General features: G+C 63.1%; 2 protein-coding genes across 3 annotated transcripts in view; one reads left to right on the top strand and one right to left on the bottom strand.

Moving 5' to 3' along the window:
• LOC102947691 (inositol polyphosphate 1-phosphatase) overlaps window positions 1-12201 on the bottom strand; it is a 43971-nt gene that overhangs the window by 23566 nt on the left and 8204 nt on the right. The window contains exon 2 of one of the 2 annotated variants that reach the window (XM_037883966.2): window positions 1684-1848. The exons of the other annotated variant lie outside the window; for it this stretch is intronic. The gene's annotated coding sequence lies outside the window, so the exon portion shown is untranslated. The remainder of the gene's footprint in view (window positions 1-1683; window positions 1849-12201) is intronic. 2 annotated transcript variants of the gene reach the window in all.
• The window catches only part of GDF11 (growth differentiation factor 11), a 34687-nt gene that overhangs the window by 5746 nt on the left and 16740 nt on the right, over window positions 1-12201 (top strand). The gene's annotated exons all lie outside the window — the stretch shown is intronic.

Genomic DNA, 12201 nt, shown 5'->3' on the forward strand with positions numbered 1-12201 from the left:
AGCAGTTTTCATCCTATTCAAAATGACCTTCTCCAGGTACAGACAGGAGGCCCCCCCACTCCAGCTGCCACAAATAAGCTGGTCCCCCGATGACACGTCTTCTCCCATCCATGGGACAGAGCTCCTTATCCCAAACCGTCCTGCACTCCCTGCATGTGGCATTCCCTGCCACCTCCTCTGCAACTCTTTACCGTCCAGCATCGATCTCAGCATCGCCTGGTGCTTTCCCGCTCTTCAATTGGTTTATGGCCTTAGTTACTTCCTCAAAGGTGATTGCTTCTAGTGACATAGGTAAGCCTGCTAGTTCTTCACATCTCTCGGTGTCTGACAGCGGTTCTGGCTGGTCGAGCACAGCCTGGAAAGGTTTCACCCAACGAAATCTCTGTGCTTCCTCTGGGGTTAAAATTGTACCATCTCGAGCCTTCACAATGCCACAAAGGTTCGAGACTTGTGATGCCAGCTGTTTAGGTACTAGAAAAAAGGTTTTAGAATCCCTTCTCTCATGCACCTCCCCAGCTTCTCTCACTTGATTTTCCATCCATTCTCTCGTATCTCTCCTGGCTTTTCACTTCCTTCTCTTTGTCTGCAGGGTCTTGTTGCAGAAGAGCTCTTATACTGCTGTCCTGCTCTTGTTGAATTATCTCCTTTCATTCTTCCCTCTCTCCAGCAAGCCTCCATGTGTCTGGATGGAGCCGTTCTTGTTTCCGAGCTCTCCCCTCCACTTTAACCCTGGCTGCTTAAAAACGGCCATTGTTCTCCCTCCATCAGTGTCTCTAACTCTTCAAATCAACGGCTAAGTGGCAGATTGAAAAATGCCTTCGCTGCTAGATCTACTAACTTCCTAGTATCACAGAGACCCTCTGTCTTGCGCTGCTTCCCACCTTTGTTAGTTCTAGGTCGATTGTCCCAATAACAAGATGGTGGACACTTCCAACATCAGCTCTTGTGTGCACCCTGCAGACCCCCAATGACCCCTTGCACTGATCTGTTGTGCTGGGTTACTGGGAGTGAGTCCCACCCCAAAAGGGGCTACATTGCAGGCAGAATAGTTATTGTGTCACTCCTGGGACTATCTCTGCAGTGTGTATTGTCACGGCAAACAGGTGAAGCTCATAGAGAACTGCCCTGAATTCCCTGACACTAAACCGATGGCAAACACATTCCGCTTTATCCCACTCCGCGTGACAGCAGGTGCAACAGACACCGACTCACTAACACGGCTGTTACTCTGAAACCCGCCAAACTGAACGGATGCTGCAGCTGCGGCTTTCCGGATCGCTGCCGTGTCCTGGCTTAGTTATATAATACGAGGGCCATCTCTCAATTAATTGTCTAATTGTCACAGCTAGCTATCTCCAGACAGCCCCTCCATCTGTCCATCCATCCATCCATCCCCCCAGATATACATGCAGCTACCACAACTTCCTCTCTCCTTTCATCCCCAGACAGCCCCCTCCTCTCCCTCTCAGACAAACACACCGCACCTTATTCCCATTCTAATCAGGGCTTTGCTCCCTTCGAGCGCCCCCAGCCACAGCGTTGCTCCCAGACATACCTGCTTTCTCCTGGCCTGGGACAGGCCCTGGCAGCCAGTCCTCGTGCCCCTGGCTCTGCGTGGTGATGCCCTTGGGTACCTGGGCGGCCTTTTGTACCTCGCTGGATGTGATCAGCTGGGACACTTACCGGCAGTTCTGGGACTCACTGTGCCTGGAACTCTCAGCCCCTGGGCCTGACCTTTCCTGGGGGCCATGTGTGGAGGGGTCTCCGTTCTGCTGGGCTGGGTGGGGTCCCGAACCCCTTTGCAAGTCCGGCTCCTTGGGAGCGGGTTGTTGAGGTGCTTGGAATCAGCTGAGGGAGCAAGTGCCACAGAGCAGAGACAATCAGTCCCGTCCCTCCCTGACAAGCCTTGGTCACGCTGCAGAGAGAACTGGAGCTCTGGGTGGGGGCAGCATTCTCGGTAGGAACCTCTCCAGCTCGGATCCAGCCCTGGGGTGGGGGTGAGGTCAACCCAGGCAAACCAGAAGCAAAGAAACCAACCATGAGTCTCCCACCTCTCCAGCAAGATGCGTGCAGGGGAATGGTGGAAACGTATAGCCTGCCTGTCCGGACTGGGCCGGATCCTGGGGCTGGAGCAGCGCCCCTTGGGGGCAGCAAGAGGAGAAAGCACAGCAGGGACTTTTCAGTCATGCCTCCGGGTCCTCGAGTGATGCTCACACCTCATTCCCTAGTGGTTAGAGAGAGGTGGAGGTGGGAGCCAGGATACCCGGGCTCTGCTTTGCTGCTGACTCACTGTGGGAACTTGGGCAAATCACATCCCAATCCATGCCTCAGTTTCCCCAGCAATGGAAAAGGCGACAGTTCTTGCCATTATTTGCATCCCTGCAGTATCCGGTAACCCATCCGTGGCCCAGGTCCCACTGCACTGGGCGTGGCCCAGACAGCCGCTGCCCAAAGAAGCTTACAGTCGAGGCGTTATACTGACCTTGGCCCCAGCTGGGCTAATTAACTAATAGTGAGTCTCCTATTCCCAGTGCTCCCTGGATTCTGCAAACTGCAGGGAGGTGGTCACTGGTGGGGCTCTAACCTCTAGACACCACTGCCTTCCCAGAGCCAGGGAGAGAGCCCAGGAGTCCTGGCTCCCAGGCCCCCTGCTCTAACCCACTAGACTCCCCTCCCCTCCCAGAGCTGGGGATAGAACCCAGGAGTCCTGGCTCCCACCCCCCCTGCTCTAACTCACTAGGAAACACTGCCTGTCTTTATGCTCTCCCAGAGGGGTCCTACTGGACTCTGGTGCCTTCTCCCGGGGCTGATCCAGAGTCTGGGGCCCTTGACTTGTTCCATCCTGAGCCCAGCATGCCCAGGATGCAATACACAGGTGCCCCCTGCAGCCCTGGCCCTGGGATGAGCCCATGGGCCAGTGCAGCGCATGGTGAAGTGCCAGTTACCCAGCCTCAGGGTTGGCTTTGGTGCCGGAGTGTCGGCTGGCAGTGAGGGTGGGCCGGGGCGTCTGGCCAGGCTGGAGGGGTGTGCAAAGGCCGAGCGGAAGGGGGGGGTGAAGAATGGTTCCCTCCAGCAGCTCATGGACAAATTTCCTTCTTGAGCATTCATAGACTGGAGCGGCTTTGAAATTTTATTACCCATAAAATTGAGAACACGCCGGGGGCTTTGCTCCTCACCCGTGTGAACGTTTGCTGCTCCCCACCCGTCCCCCAGTTCCTTCACTTGCCCCCCCCCAAATAAATACCAGAGCCCCCGTCCCACCCCACCTGACTGCTGAGGGGGGAGAGAACCTAACCGCCGTCCACCCTCAAACCCCTCACCCGTTTCAGTGGGGCCGCAAGCCCCATTAGGAGGGGCTGTCACAGGAGGAGAAGGACTGGCTTGTGGGATCGTAGGGCAGGTGACCCCCCCCCAACTCAAGCACCAACCCCCCCATGCGCTGTCTTCCAGCATTATTATTATGAATTTCGCTTGGCAATTGCGGGTGGGTTTTTATGGTTCCTGAACAGAAGGAAAGGAAGGTTTTATAGGCTGTAGGGCCCATAAACCTCTCAGGTTCTCCTCACCCTCCCCACCCCGCCCCTCAGCACAGTCCCCCCCCCTTTTTTTTAACTGCACAAGAAACTAGGGAAGGTTAATTGGGTCCTAAAACCATTTATTGGCTACCCGTGACCCTGCTGACCTTTGGGGTGGGGGGAGGGGAAGTTAATGAAGGGAGATTAAGGGGGGGCACAGTGTGAAACCCAACAAATCTCACTCTCAAATCCCACCATTAGGGTGCCATGGAGCCCAGAGCAAATTAAAAAAGCTGAAGGCAGGCAGGTCGGGAGTGAGGGGCACCGGCAGAGCTGGGGAAGGGGGGAGCCCAGGGCTGGGACAGCAGAGGCTGCAGGTCGGGAGTGAGGGGCACCAGCAGAGCTGGGGGGAGCCCAGGGCTGGGACAGAAGAAGCCGCAGGTCGGGAGTGAGGGGCACCGGCAGAGCTGGGGGGAGCCCAGGGCTGGGACAGAAGAAGCCGCAGGTCGGGAGTGAGGGGCACCGGCAGAGCTGGGGGGAGCCCAGGGCTGGGACAGCAGGGGCCACAGGTCGGGAGTGAGGGGCACCGGCAGAGCTGGGGGGAGCCCAGGGCTGGGACAGCAGGGGCCGCAGGTCGGGAGTGAGGGGCACCGGCAGAGCTGGGGGGAGCCCAGGGCTGGGACAGCAGGGGCCGCAGGTCGGGAGTGAGGGGCACCGGCAGAGCTGGGGGGAGCCCAGGGCTGGGACAGCAGGAGCCGCAGGTCGGGAGTGAGGGGCACCGGCAGAGCTGGGGGATCCTAGCAATGGAAGAGAGGGAGGCAGAATCTCCTGGAAGAGCAGGATGGATGGATGGAGCGTGAGTCTCTGGGACTGGTGCTTACACAGTGCCTGTGGCTGCTGCTAGACCAGAAAGATGAAGGGCGTCAATTGTATCAGCAGCTCCCCAGCCCTGCCAAGCCCCCCCGCAGGGACGCGCCTCTTGGGGTGAGGGAGTTCTGGCCTGCTGGGGTTTGGCACCTCCAGGCCAGGACGGGGCCCCTCCCACTCCAGTTCACATAGGCTGCCTGAAGCTTCAGTACCAGCTGCCGGCCCTAGCGACCCGGGCCAGTGGCCAAGGGCTCAGTGCCCTGCGAGCAGGCCCACGCGATCCCTCTGCTGGGGGGGTTGGCACCCAGAGGATTGAGCCTTACAGGCTGCTGGGCTGGAGCCAAGCAGGGCAGCGCCGGGCCTTGAAGGGGGAGCCTTGGCTCCTCATCTGGGAGCCAGGGCTAGTGGGCTCGGATCAGAGCTGAGGGCTGGGATCCCCCAAATAGGCAGGCTGGGGGGCAGGCAGCGTCAGCCAAAGGCTCCTGAGCCACCTGGTGCCACTGGGCCATGAAGCTGCAGTGCCCAGGCCCAGTTCAGCCTCGAGCCACAGGTGAGCCTTGAGCGAAGCACAGAGCCCCATGCCAGCCCCGGCCTGGAGGAGTCGGAGCTGGGAACAAATAGCCCCTCTCCCGCGCACACTCCACCCGTCCTCAGCTGCAGCCGGTGTCCCGGGAAGCTTTCTGCCCCCGGTTGCCAGGGTGACAGGAATAGCATCTTGGCACCGAGGGCGGCCAGCGTGCCAAGAGCAGCCTTAGGGGGCACGGTGCCTTCCTCGGCAGCCGCTGCACATGGTGGGCAGCATGGTGGGGAGCAGGGGTGGGAGTGGCCCTGGAGGGAGATCCCTGCCCCACACCCCAGGGGCTGATGATGCAGGAGTCCTGAAAAGGGTTAGTGGGGAGGCAGCTCAGGCACAAACCTGCCTCTGGAGGCCAGGACCCGTCTGCCTCAGGCCACAAGTGACACGAGCTTCATGGTCTCACCAAGGGCTGCGGGTTGGGAGTGAGGGGCACCGGCAGAGCTGGGTGGGGGGAGCCCAGGGCTGGGAGCGCAGGGGGCTGCGAGTTGGGAGTGAGGGGCACTGGCAGAGCTGGGGAAGGGGGGAGCCCAGGGCTGGGCTAGCAGGGGGCTGCGGGTTGGGATTGAGGGGCACCGGCAGAGCTGGGGAAGGGGGGAGCCCAGGGCTGGGAGCGCAGGGGGCTGCGGGTCGGGAGTGAGGGGCACTGGCAGAGCTGGGGAAGGGGGGAGCCCAGGGCTGGGCTAGCAGGGGGCTGCGGGTTGGGATTGAGGGGCACTGGCAGAGCTGGGGAAGGGGGGAGCCCAGGGCTGGGAGCGCAGGGGGCTGCGGGTCGGGAGTGAGGGGCACTGGCAGAGCTAAACTTGCCTACATCTGCCATGCTTGGCCTGGCTCCCTCCTCTCCCAGATTGTCACCTCTCTGCCCACCCGCACCCCCACCTTTGCTCTGTGTTGGTCCCTGGTGCGGGGCTTGGGGGCTGCCCAGTGGCTGAGGGCCCCTGAGAGCTGTGGGTTGGTGGGGCCTGGCACAGCTCTGGGTACCGGTGTCCCACAATGGTCGCTGCAGCCACCGCTCGCCAGGCCCCGGGGGGCGCTGCAGAGTCCTAGGGCTCCGTGGGCTGCAGAGGCTGGGCTCAGCCCCTGCCCGGGCCAGGGATGAGCACAGTGCCCGTCCGTCCTGCCTTTCCCCTCCTACTGTGCTGCCCCTCAGGCTCAGAGACCTGCACCTGGACCTGGCATGGGGCCACACACCTGGCACCCCTGCCTGAGCCCAACACCCAGCAGGGCCCTTCTTGGGTCGGGGGGGCAAGTGGAAGACCCCCCCCCGCCATCTGCTGCAGTGCCCTGAGGATCCCCTTTGTCTCCCTCCCACCCTCCAGCCCCCGCATGGTGCCAGCCCCATCGTGGCCTCTCCACACTCTTCCTCAGATCAGCCAGAGGGAGGCGCTGCAGAGCGTAACTGGCCATGGCTCTGCCCCCAGCAAGGCCAGGGGACTGGAAGGCAGAGAGCCGTGCTGTGGCTTTAAGAGCTGACAGGGAGGGGAAGGGGAAGGGGGCAGAGAGAGGAAAGTACTTTTATGGGCTGCTCCCAGGAGAGTGGGTTTAATAGGGGGCTTGTGCTCAGCAAATTGCTGGGAGGGGTTTGTTAGCAAAGCACCGCAAGGCCCCCCGGCCCCTGTCACTTTGGTTTATGGGAGCCCCTTGTGGGCGCGGGGGGCGGTGCGGGTGACATTCCTGGCCCCCGGTTGGTGTCATGACCCCTATCTGTTAGTGGAGGCCTCGGTTCACAGCAAATGGCCCAGCGCTGCAGCTGGGTGCTATTAAACCTGACCGGTGCGTGCGCGGGGGGGGCACCGGGCGAGGACGGGGGAGAAATTCCCGCTAAATTCAACCCAGATGTTTCCCCAAAAGGGAGGGTCAGAGCCAGCAGCGCTTTCGGGGGATGGGTGTGCAGAGGGTGTTGCATGTGTGCCAGGAGAAAAAGTTGGGGGGCATCACCCCATCCTACCTAGCTCCCCCATTCCCATCCCCCATCCAGCTCCCCCTATTCCTGCCCAGCAGCCAGCTCTCAACCCCCCTCTGACAGCGCCCACGGCACCTGGCCTCGCTCTGACAGCGCCCACGGCAGGGGGCTCCCAACCCCCCTCTGACAGCGCCCACGGCACCTGGCCCCACTCTGACAGCGCCCACGGCAGGGGGCTCCCAACCCCCCTCTGACAGCGCCCACGGCACCTGGCCCCACTCTGACAGCGCCCACGGCAGGGGGCTCCCAATCCCCCTCTGACAGCGCCCACGGCACCTGGCCCCGCTCTGACAGCGCCCACGGCAGGGGGCTCCCAACCCCCCTCTGACAGCGCCCACGGCACCTGGCCCTGCTCTGACAGCGTCCACGGCAGGGGGCTCCCAACCCCCCTCTGACAGCGCCCACGGCACCTGGCCCCGCTCTGACGGTGTCCACGGCAGGGGGCTCCCAACCCCCCTCTGACAGCGCCCACGGCACCTGGCCCCCCTCTGACAGTGCCCACGGCACCTGGCCTCGCTCTGACAGCGCCCACGGCAGGGGGCTCCCAACCCCCCTCTGACAGCGCCCACGGCACCTGGCCCCGCTCTGACAGCGCCCACGGCAGGGGGCTCCCAACCCCCCTCTGACAGCGCCCACAGCACCTGGCCCCGCTCTGACAGCGTCCACGGCAGGGGGCTCCCAACCCCCCTCTGACAGCGCCCACGGCACCTGGCCTCGCTCTGACAGCGTCCACGGCAGGGGGCTCCCAACCCCCCTCTGACAGCGCCCACGGCACCTGGCCCCCCTCTGACAGTGCCCACGGCACCTGGCCTCGCTCTGACAGCACCCACGGCAGGGGGCTCCCAACCCCCCTCTGACAGCGCCCATGGCACCTGGCCCCACTCTGACAGCGTCCACGGCAGGGGGCTCCCAACCCCCCTCTGACAGCGCCCACGGCACCTGGCCCCGCTCTGACAGCGCCCACGGCAGGGGGCTCCCAACCCCCCTCTGACAGCGCCCACGGCACCTGGCCCCACTCTGACAGCGCCCACGGCAGGGGGCTCCCAACCCCCCTCTGACAGCGCCCACGGCACCTGGCCCCACTCTGACAGCGCCCACGGCAGGGGGCTCCCAATCCCCCTCTGACAGCGCCCACGGCACCTGGCCCCGCTCTGACAGCGCCCACGGCAGGGGGCTCCCAACCCCCCTCTGACAGCGCCCACGGCACCTGGCCCCGCTCTGACAGCGTCCACGGCAGGGGGCTCCCAACCCCCCTCTGACAGCGCCCACGGCACCTGGCCCCGCTCTGACGGAGACCACGGCAGGGGGCTCCCAACCCCCCTCTGACAGCGCCCACGGCACCTGGCCCCCCTCTGACAGTGCCCACGGCACCTGGCCTCGCTCTGACAGCCCCCACGGCAGGGGGCTCCCAACCCCCCTCTGACAGCGCCCACGGCACCTGGCCCCGCTCTGACAGCGCCCACGGCAGGGGGCTCCCAACCCCCCTCTGACAGCGCCCACAGCACCTGGCCCCGCTCTGACAGCGTCCACGGCAGGGGGCTCCCAACCCCCCTCTGACAGCGCCCACGGCACCTGGCCTCGCTCTGACAGCGTCCACGGCAGGGGGCTCCCAACCCCCCTCTGACAGCGCCCACGGCACCTGGCCCCCCTCTGACAGTGCCCACGGCACCTGGCCTCGCTCTGACAGCACCCACGGCAGGGGGCTCCCAACCCCCCTCTGACAGCGCCCATGGCACCTGGCCCCACTCTGACAGCGTCCACGGCAGGGGGCTCCCAACCCCCCTCTGACAGCGCCCACGGCACCTGGCCCCGCTCTGACAGCGCCCACGGCAGGGGGCTCCCAACCCCCCTCTGACAGCGCCCACAGCACCTGGCCCCGCTCTGACAGCGTCCACGGCAGGGGGCTCCCAACCCCCCTCTGACAGCGCCCACGGCACCTGGCCCCCCTCTGACAGTGCCCACGGCACCTGGCCTCGCTCTGACAGCGCCCACGGCAGGGGGCTCCCAACCCCCCTCTGACAGCGCCCACGGCACCTGGCCTCGCTCTGACAGCATCCACGGCAGGGGGCTCCCAACCCCCCTCTGACAGCACCCACGGCACCTGGCCCCCCTCTGACAGCCCCCATGGCAGGGGGCTCCCAACCCCCCTCTGACAGCACCCACGGCACCTGGCCCCCCTCTGACAGTGCCCACGGCAGGGGGCTCCCAACCCCCCTCTGACAGCGCCCACGGCACCTGGCCCCACTCTGACAGCGTCCACGGCAGGGGAATCCCGGACCCCTCTGACAGTGCCCAAGGCAGGGGGCTCCCGGCCCAGCTCTGACAGCACCCACAGCACAGGGCTCCCGGCCCCCCTCTGACAGTGCCCACGGCAGGGGAATCCCGGCTCCCCCCTCACAGCACCCACGGCAAGGGGTTCCCAGCCCCCCTCTGACAGCGCCCACAGGAGGCTGGTGCTGGCGATTCAGCTAGGGCCATGCTGCCCTCTGCAGCTCTCTTCCCCCCTCTGAGCCAACAAAGCAGGGCGCTGCTCAGCAGAAGTCACCTCACAGCCCCATGTCACAGAAGGGGCACAGAGACGAGGCATGACTTGCCCTAAGGTCACATGACAAGTCAGCATCAGAACTAGGAGTAGAACCCAGGAGTCCGGGCTCCCGGTCCCCCCACCATCGCCCTTTTCTCTGGGCTCTGGATGAGCACAGTCATCATTATATTTCCCAGCTCCAAGGGGAAAGACGAGGTTCTGTTCGAAATGGCTTGGCAGTCCTGGGCCTGCATGTGACCCTGGAGCAGAGCCAGGCCTGGGGCTCGGGAGTTTTTTGGTGCCCTCCTAACCCCCAAGAATGTCCTGAGTGCCCCAGCTGAGGGCTGCCAAGGAGAGAACAAACAGAGCCAGCGAGCAGATGGGATTCTTTGCACAGGGCTCTTGCAGGGAGGCACAGAGCTGGTCTCCTTGGGAGAACCTGGCCGTCCCCCTGAGCGGCGCGCAATCAGGGGCAGGACCTGGGTTTTACACCTCATGCAGCACCGCATCAGGCCCTCAATTCCTCCTGCCGCAGAGGGCAGCATGTCCCTAGCTTGGGGGGCGCAGACCCAGCCTCGACACTGCTCAAGCTGGCGGGGCAGAAGCTCCCACACAGTCCTGGGGACGCAAAGCCTCCATGGCACGGGGAGGGGCCTGCTTTTCCCCCGGGCTCATTGTTCTGCTCTGCTTGCGGCTAAGTGCTGCAGAATTGCCGAGTTCCTGGGATTCGGAGGCCCAGACGTGTGTTTGCTGCTCCCCACTCTGTCTGCTGCGCCAGTTCGGCTTGGATAAATGTTTCCCTTGGCAGATGCCAGCCTGTTCCTGGCAGCATTCCCCATCCCCCCTTCCCCGCCAATCTCCAGGGAAGGTGCACACTTGCCCTTGGACACAAACAAGTTATGGGAGACGTGGTGAGCGCAGCCGCCCTGGCTCCCAGCTTTGGGGCAGGGCTGAGTTCAGGGAGTTCATCCAGAGCCAGACATCCTGTCCAGGAGCCTTGCTGGTTCCCGTCACCAGTGGTATGAGTTTCTTAGGACTCAGCACCCCTGCTAGTCCCATTGTAGGTGGGCAAACAGCACCCATACAAAGGAGGCAGCATGCTCCCCTGCTGACACCCCCATTGTCCTTACACAAAGACGACTTGACTGGACCAAACATACCCCTCTCCTGCTCCCAGCTCCCATGGCCTGCCCCCTGGCCCTTTCGGGGTCACCCAGGCAGTAGAAACCTGAAAATCAATATAGGTTTGAAACACACCACCATTCCTGCAGATGCTGCAGAGGGGGAGGAGAGCTCAGCAGGGGGCGCTCTTCCCTGGCAATCAGAGCTGACCCCGATGCCCCAGTGTGGCGCTAGGGGGCACTGTTCTGCAGGCAGCAGGGGGGGTCAGCAGGGGGCGCTCTCCCCTGGCAGGCAGGGCTGACCCCGATGCCCCAGTGTGGCGCTAGGGGGCACTGTGCCGCTGGTGGTGATATCTGGCAAGTGAGGCTCCGGGGAGAGGCCATGGTCTTTACAGAGTCCCTAACCGTTTTCGCAGGGCTCAGGGTGTTAATCTTGGCCCTGGCACTTTCATCCTGCTGCCCCTCTAATTTTTCCTGGAGTTGCCGCTGGATGCAGGCTCTTCCCTCACCATCCTAACTCCTTGTGTAGCTTTGCTGGAGCTGTTACACAGCTGGCATGTTCCACCCCAGAGGTGGCAGCATTGCAGGGCCAGGTGGGATGATCCAGGCCTTCTCAGGTGGAGGAAGCTAGATCAGGGCAGGGGATTATTAGATTTTGGTGGAGGTGTTCTGGTAACAAAGGGGAGGGACTGCAAAATATGAGACTCAACACAAAGCTGGGGATAGAAACACAGAGTCCTGGGATCCCCCAATCGCCCCCCAAATTCACCCTGGATTGCTGCTTCCCGTCTGCTTTGAACCAGCCACATTCTGCCCCCCATGCTATTGATCAGTGCCCAGCCTCCCCCAGGCCTGGATTCACCCTAAACTCTGCCCATGTTTGAGGCCTCAGCCCCATAGCGCCGGGCTCCTGGGTTCCACACCCCTGAGGACTCAGTGCTTAGTGCTGGAAACTGGAATCCAGGGATGGGACCCAGTGAGTCCTTGGTTTGGGGGTTTGTCCAGTTCTGTGGGGGAATTGCTCCCTTTGGGGTGCAGCTGAACGCCCCGAGATCAGACACGCAGGAAATGCTGGCTCCGGTTGCTCCTGACAGAGAGGCCGTCAGCTCCCTGGCTGTGCACTGTGAGGGTTGAGGGGGGCTCAGGATTCCTGCTCCCCCCGAGCAGGGTTTGCTCAGGGGCTGCTTTTCTGACTTAGGTGGAAAGCGGATCAGTGACAGGCAGCTTGGAAGCAATGCACCGTGGGCTGGTCCTGGCTGGGTTCCACCCTCCCGGCTCGGCACGTGTGCCTCAGTCCTGACCCAGAGCCCCGCCTTGCTATGTCAGTCTGGGGATCCATCCCCCGCTACCCGCAGCTCTTCAGTGCCTTGGCAACGCCCCCCGCCGCACACTATTCCAGCATTGGAGCCCCCCGGCTCAGCCACTGCCCCTCAGTCCCGACCTGCAGCACCACGTTGATCCCTGCCCATGGAATATCCGCAGGGGGGTCACTAACACCTCTCGGCATTGGGCTCAGAGGCAAGCCCTTAGTGCAGATACAGGGAAAAGGACCTAATGACCTATTACCCGGCCTTCACCTCCCAGCGCCCTAGGAGGAGTTCCCTTCGCTGGCGAGGCTGCTGGGGGCCGGGTAGTGG

Source organism: Chelonia mydas, chromosome 20 (assembly GCF_015237465.2).
Source record: "Chelonia mydas isolate rCheMyd1 chromosome 20, rCheMyd1.pri.v2, whole genome shotgun sequence".
Classification (NCBI taxonomy): Eukaryota; Metazoa; Chordata; order Testudines; family Cheloniidae; genus Chelonia; species Chelonia mydas.